We start from the raw sequence: 7,928 nt of genomic DNA, 5'->3' as shown, positions 1-7,928 counted from the left end.
TGACGTCATATGCAACCCAGCTCGTGCGAGCTACATTTTTCATACACAAAAGTCGCTTTCTTACAGTGAAACCCAATTTCCTAAATTAAAATGTTAATTACATTTTGGAAAATGTTAAAAAGTAGAAACAGCCTGAAATTATTATCTTTATTGGAGAAATTAAAGTTGTTTTTGACAAGCCCAGTTTTTATTTATTTTATTTACTTATATATATTTTTATTTTAATCTCATTTGTGTTGTCTTTTTTTCAAGGTCTGCTTGGTATGAGCATTGTATTTAATTTGATGTATTTTATATTCCTATGTAATTGTTGAACTTGCTATAGAATATTGAATCGTATTGTGTTGAAAGTGCCTTGATATGTGTGTGGATTGTATATGTATGTTCAATTGTTAAATTATTCCAAAAATACAATCAATTACAAATAAAACAAAAGTGTTAGGTCATTGTTTTTTTGTCTTTTTAAATGAGTGTTTTAAAGGGTTAGACGCTATAATATCACTTATGTAAAATGTTCATCTTGTTGTTGTGTATTGTTGCTATAAAGTTAGTGTGTGTATTATAATAAAGCTGCTTCAAAAAACATGACATCACCTCAGACACTTTTATTCTTGTAATGAAGATATTACTTTTATTTTGTTAATATTCATGTGTTAGCTGCAGTGGAGGAACTGCGTTGCTGTAAAATATTTGTATCTTCCTCCAGGAAGTTATTTCAAGTCACGTGATTTCCGGATTTTTTTATTAATGCTCGTTATCGCCTTGGCGTCCATTTCATGTTTACTCATCAAGCAAGTTGTCGTCGCCTTGCTTTTCTCTGAGGATTAAAACTAGAAACTTTTTTTTATTGACTTCTGCACTTGTGACATTTGATCATGAACTTGCTTTCCTTCTTCCTCCTAGTTGTACAAACACACAGCGTGACGCCTGGTAAGTCCACTTTCTTTACAAGTTTATACACCTCATTCCTACATGCTCATTTCATCCAAAATACTCTCATTTATTTATTCTCATTATTATTGACGCTCTTCTTTTCTCACCAACATCAATCAGTGAATGATTTGCATCTTCATTTGTTGCTCAAACTTTTAACGAGTTAAACTTGTTCAAGTTGTCTCACTTTAACAGCAACATACATCAAACTTTTTTACTTTAGCATTTCCGGAAACGTTGGCTTCGCTTTTAAATAGGAAAATAACAATACTTAATGTAGGAAACAATTAGGAGTATCAGTTATAAGATGAGATGTAGATCAGAATAATTTAATGTAAACAAAAATTACTCTATCGGTGGGAATTGTTCGGAAAAAATGGATATAATTGACCCGAAAGGGACAAGCGGTAGGAAATGGATGGATAGATTATTGTTAATTGTTTGTTTATTAAGGATCCCCATTAGCCGCGGCACAAACGGCTAATGGGGATCCTCTTTTCAGAAGTTCAAAGTAAAATAATAATGCACAAATCCAGTTATAAATATCCATCCATCCATCCATTATCTACCGCTTATTCCCTTTCGGGGTCGCGGAGGGCGCTGGCGCCTATCTCAGCTACAATCGGGCGGAAGGCAGGGTACACCCTGGAGAAGTCGCCACCTCATCGCAGGGCCAACACAGATAGACAGACAACATTCACACTCACATTCACACACTAGGGCCAATGTAGTGTTGCCAATCAACCTATCCCCAGGTGCATGTCTTTGGAAGTGGGAGGAAGCCGGAGTACCCGGAGGGAACCCACGCATTCACGGGGAGAACATGCAAACTCCACACAGAAAGATACCGAGCCTGGATTTGAACCCAGGACTGCAGGAACTTCGTATTGTGAGGCAGACGCACTAACCCCTCTTCCATCGTGAAGCCCCAGTTACAAATAAAATAAAGGAAAAATAAAAATGAAATTCTCAAACTAATAAAACAAAATAACAGTACACACATCCAATTACAATAAAAGAAAGGAAAAAGAGAAAAAAAAACATGAAAGATGAACTCTTAAGTCTAAAAAGTGACTTTACATGTTTCTTAAATGTTTTTTTTACTGGTAATAGTCCTAATATGTAAATGAAGAGTATTATAATATTGTTGTTGTATTCCATTGTCAACATTCCATAAGGCGGTGCTATATTTCATGCTTTGGCAGTGACATCACTAGTTTGAACTTCCCCTCACCTAGAAAAACAACTTTCACTTCTCTGCCAGCAATAATGTCATATATTTATTTGACACTTACAGTTGTAGAAGGAAATAAGTCCAGTTCTTCATGAGTGTGGTCTTAAAGTGAGGTATAAATGTGAGATGCATGACATCAAAGACAAACGGTGTTATTGTCTCTTGGAACAGGAAGTGATTGTTTACTGTGAAAAGCAGCAGTGTTTGAAGTTGAAATGAAGACAGCATCATTTCAACATGAAACTCAAGAATCAAATGTTGTTTTTCTGCCTTTTTGTCTTTCAGTGATTCACACGCTGCAGTATTTCACCACTACATCCTCTCAAGTTCCAAACTTCCCAGAGTTTGTGGAGGTTGGTTATGTTGATGAAGTTGAGATGAGTTACTATGACAGCAACATCAGGAAAGCAGAATCCAAACAGGACTGGATGAACAAAATCACAGCAGAGGATCCAAACTACTGGCAGAGACAAACAAAGAAGAACGTTTTTAGACAACATGTCTACAAAGACAACATTGAAATACTTAAGAAGCGTTTCAACCAAACTGGAGGTTTGTTTATGTTGAACTTTCTACTATTCTAATATATTTGATATTTTGATAGTGTATTAAAAACACACATTACTGCACTGATATACATTGTCCCTGTCCATCCCATAATAAGCTACAACAAAGACATGTGTGTTAGTTTCACTCTGCTTTACAACACTTTGTGTCTCTCAGGTGTTCACACTTACCAGGTGATGTCAGGATGTGAATGGAATGATGAGACTGATGAGGTTAAAGGTTGGCAGCAGCACAGTTATGATGGAGAAGATTTCATATCGTTGGACATGAAGACATGGACATGGACCGCAGCAAAAACAACAAGCTTTCCCCTCCAAACTCGAGTTGGACCAGGACACACTTGATCTAGACTACAATAAGTTTTACTACACTGAACTATGTCCTTCTTACTTGAAGAAGTATGTGGAGTATGGGAAGAAGGTCCTAATGAGAACAGGGCACACCTTGTACTTTCACCTTCTCACATGTTAGCACTCCCCCTATAGGAACATTACTCACATTACATTCTCTCTCTCCATACTCTTTTCTCTCTACCTTTACCTCCATTTTCTCCTTTCTTTCTTTACCTTTATTCCCTCCATATTTACCTTCATTCTCTCCCTTTTGCTCCATCTTTACTTCAATTTTCTCCCTTTATCTCCATCTTTCCCTTTATTTGCTCCTATTCTCTCCATCTTTACGTCCATTTCTCCTTTTTTCTGCATCTTTACCTTATTTCTCTTCTTTTCTTTCCATATTTACCTTCATTTTTTCTTTGCCTTTATTCGCTCCATCCTTACTTTCATTTTCCTTTTCTCTCCATCTTTACCTTCATTCTCTCCTATTCTCTCCATCTTTACCTACATTTCTCCTTTTTCTGCATCTTTCCCTTCTTTCTGTTCTTTTCTCTCCATCTTTAACGTCTTTCGCCTTTTTTCTCCATCTTTACTGCCATTTTGTCTGTTTATCTGTATATTTACCTTCATTGTCTCCTTTTCTCTCCATCTTTAACTTTATTCTCTCCTATTCTCCAATCTTTACCTCCCTTTCTCCTTTTTTCTGCATCTTTCCCTTGTTTCTCTTCTTATCCCTCCATCTTTAACTTCATGTTCACCTCTTTTCTCTATCCTTACCTTTATTCGCTCCATCCTTACCTTCATTCTCTCCTTTTCTCTCCATCTTTACCCTCATTCTCTCCATCTTTACCTTCATTCGCTCCCTTTTGCTCCATGTTTACTTAAATTTTCTCCATTTTTCTCCATCTTTTCCTTTATTTGCTCCTATTCTCTCCATCTTTACGTCCATTTCTCTATTTTTCTGCATCTTTCTCTTCTTTTCTCTCCATCTTTACCTTCATTTTCTTTTTCTTTGCCTTTATTCACTCCATCTTTACCTTCATTCTCCTTTTGCTCCATTTTTACATCAATTTTCTCCCTTTTTCTCCATCTTTTGTTGCGATCCGCTGCTCATATCTACACATTAGTTATTTTTCCTTTCTGGTATCACTCTCCGTCAAGTGACTGTTTATTTCCTGTTTAGCCTGTCACCATGGTAACTCATCAGTCCACCTGCCAATCCCGGTCCACACACACCTGTTTTGTCTAATCACCCTCCTATTTAAGACAGCCTCTTTGTTAATTTCTTCCTGGGTTCATAAATTGCTCTCATGCAACAAGTGACGACTGCTACTTTTTCTACTTTTATTCTCGCTAGCTCTCACGCTATGCCACTTGATTATTTCAGTTTTCATACTGATGATTTGTTTTCTCGTTTGTGCTTTCATGCCAAGTTTAGTTTTCTGTTTGTATTTCCTAGTTTTCATACTAGCGTTTTTGGTTTGCCTTTTTATTAGCTCCAGCATTTCTGTTCAGAGCTCTCTTTTTGTTAAAGAAGTATTTTAAGGTCCTACCTTTTGTTGTGTTCACGTCATCGCATCCACGGAGGGACAAACCCGGCATTACCATGCCCACCAGTCCTCACATCTTTTCCTTTATTTGCTCCTATTCTCTCCATCTTTACGTCCATTTCTCTTTTTTTCTGCATCTTTCTCTTCTTTTCTCTCCATCTTTACCTTCATTTTCTTTTTCTTTGCCTTTATTTGCTCCTATTCTCTCCATCTTTACGTCCATTTCTCCTTTTTTCTGCATCTTTACCTTATTTCTCTTCTTTTCTTTCCATCTTTACCTTCATTTTTTCTTTGCCTTTATTCGCTCCATCCTTACTTTCATTCTCCTTTTCTCTCCATTTTTACCTTCATTCTCTCCTATTCTCTCCATCTTTACCTACATTTCTCCTTTTTCTGCATCTTTCCCTTCTTTCTCTTCTTTTCTCTCCATCTTTAACATCTTTTGCCTTTTTCTCCATCTTTACTTCCATTTTGTCTGTTTATCTGTATATTTACCTTCATTGTCTCCTTTTCTCTCCATGTTTAACTTTATTCTCTCCTATTCTCTCATCTTTACCTCCATTTCTCATTTTTTCTGCATCTTTCCCTGCTTTCTCTTCTTATCTCTCCATCTTTAACTTCATTTTCACCTCTTTTCTCCATTACCTTTATTCGCTCCATCCTTGTCTTCATTCTCTCCTTTTCTCTCCATTTATACCTTCATTCTCTTCTTTTTTCTGCACCTTTCCCCTTCTTTTCCCTTTTCTCCATCTTTACCTCCATTTTCTCTGTTTATCTCTGTCTTCATTGTCTCCTTTTCTCTCCATCTTTACCTCCATTCTTTAATTTTCTCTCCATCTTTACCTTCATTCTCTCCTTTTCTCTCAATCTTTACTTCAATTCTCCTTTTTTCTGCATCTTTCCCTTTCCTTTTTTTCTATCCATCTTTAACTTTATTTTCACCTTTTCTCTCCATCTTTACCTCGATTTTCTCTGTTTATCTCTATATTTACCTTCATGCTCTCCTTTTCTCTCCATCTTTGCCGTCATTCTCTCCTCTCTCCATCTTTACCTCCAATCTCTCCTTTTCTATCTACCTTTACCTTCCTTTTCTCCTTTTCTCTCCATCTTTACCTTTATTCATTCCTATTCTCCCCATCTTTACCCTTTTTCTCTGTTTCTCTCTATATTTACCCCCATTCTCTCCGTTTTTCTCCATCTTTACCTCCTTTTTCTCCATCTTTACCTCATTATATAATTTTCTCTCCATCTTTACCTCCATTGTCTCCTTCTCTCTCCTTCTTTACCTTCATTCTTTCATTTTCTTTCCATCTTTACCTTCTTTCTCATTTTCTATCTTTTTTCACCTTTGTTCTCTCCTTTTCTTTCCATCTTCCTCCTTTTCTCTCCGTTTTTATTTTGTTCTCAACTTTTCTCTCTATCCTTATGTCAATTCTCTCCATCTTTACCTTCATCTCTCTTTTTTTATCCATCTTTACCTTAATTCTCTCCTTTTCTCTTTATCTTTAACTTCATTCTCACCTTCTTTCTGTTTCTTTACCTACATGTTCTTCTTCTCTCCATCTTTGCCTCCACTCTCTCCTTTTCTATCTATCTTTACCTTCATTCTCCCTTTCCTCCTTTTCTCTCCATCTTTATCTTCATTATTGCCTCTTCTCTTCATCTTTGCCTTCATTCTTTTTCTCTCCACCTTTACCTTCATTTTCTCCTTCCCTCTCCTTCTTGACCTTCATTTGCTCCATCTTTACTTCCATTCTCTCCTGTTCTCCCCATCTTTAACTTCATTCTCACCTTTTCTCTTTCTTTTTACCTCCTTTTTCTTCCATCTTTACCTCCATTCTCTCCTTTTTTCGGCATCTTAACTTCATTTTGTCTTTCTTTACCTTCATTTCGCTCCACCCTTACCTTCATTTGCTCCATCTTTACCTCCATTTTCTCCTTTTTTCTCCATCTTTACCTTTTTATTCGCTTCTATTCTCCACATCTTTACCTCTATTCCCTCCATTTATCTCCATCTTTCTCTCCACATCATCCTCCATTCACACGTCACTTCCTGGGCAGAGCTTCCAGAGGTGTTTCTCCTCCAGAAGACGCCATCCTCTCCGGTCAGCTGCATGGCGACAGGTTTCTACCCCGACCGAAGCGACTTGTTTTGGAGGAAAGATGGTGAGCAGATCTTGGAGGACGTGGAGCACGGAGAGCTGCTCCCCAACCACGACGGAACCTTCCAGATGTCGGTGGAGCTGAAAGTGGAGGTGACGGCCGAGGTGGAGGGCAAGTACGTATGCGTGTTCCAGCTGTCTGGCATCAAGGAGGACCTGGTCACCAAGCTGGAGAGAAGAAGCATACTGAGCAACGCAAGCCATGAAGGTGAGAAAGACACATCTAGGACATGTTGAATAGTGTCAATGGAACCACCTGATGTTCCTTCATGTGACTTATCAAGCAGCTGTCAAACAAATCAATCATACCATACCAACAGGCAACGTGAGCGTCACTGCCACGCTGGCGGTCCTCGCTGTGGTGGTCCTCCTGGCGGCCCCCATCATTATCATCTTCATCATCAAGCGTCGCCGAAGCAGACAAGGTGAGGGACAAATGTTTCCTCTTTCAGGAAGACTCCAAAAAGTCTCTGCCATCATTCATGAGATGTGAATTTCACCTGCTTTCTCTTTCATTTCAGCCCAACACGATCCAGCTGGTAAGTAAAACATCTTCTCTTTCTTGGAAACCATAACAATAAACAAAGCAGTGGTGAAGCATCACTCACACACTTTGTAAGTTTACCCCCACAAAGATTTAAGTTATTAATATCATCTATGACATATTCATATTTGTTATACACCTTTATGTCAGGTATATTCAATATAATATTGACTTTCTGTTTCTGTTACCATCAACATTCTGGATTGTTGGTATCTTTGTAAGGGTCAACTTGCTGTTTTAAGGTGTGATGTAGAGACGTGTTACAAGTTCAGCAGGGAAATAAAAGCTTCCTTCCATTAGGAGTAGCTTGATACTGGTGTAAGCGCACGCAATAGAAAGTATCACAGCCAACTTTTGATGAGTGGTCATGATAATGAACATCAGGGGCCTGATCTACTAAAGGTTTGTGTGTTTTAAAACATGTGCAAACTTCATCTACTTAACTCCTGCGCAGTCTCTGAAATGAGCAAAATAGAGAGCGCAATCCATTTAGCTTGTCTGTCTTCATGTACAGTCGTGGTCAAAAGTTTACATACACTTGTAAAGAACATAATGTCATGGCTGTCTTCAGTGTCCAATACTTTCTACAACTCCTTATTTTTT

At 37.8% G+C, this 7,928-nt stretch overlaps 1 pseudogene; it reads left to right on the top strand.

The window, feature by feature from the left end:
* Positions 1–740: 740 nt before the first annotated feature.
* The window catches only part of LOC133545505 (major histocompatibility complex class I-related gene protein-like), a 93,355-nt pseudogene continuing 86,167 nt past the window's right edge, over positions 741–7,928 (top strand).

Source organism: Nerophis ophidion, linkage group LG28 (genome assembly GCF_033978795.1).
Source record: "Nerophis ophidion isolate RoL-2023_Sa linkage group LG28, RoL_Noph_v1.0, whole genome shotgun sequence".
Lineage (NCBI taxonomy): Eukaryota > Metazoa > Chordata > Actinopteri > Syngnathiformes > Syngnathidae > Nerophis > Nerophis ophidion.
The sequence above is the reverse complement of the archived record's forward strand: the minus strand, read 5'-3'. Positions and strand labels throughout refer to the sequence as shown.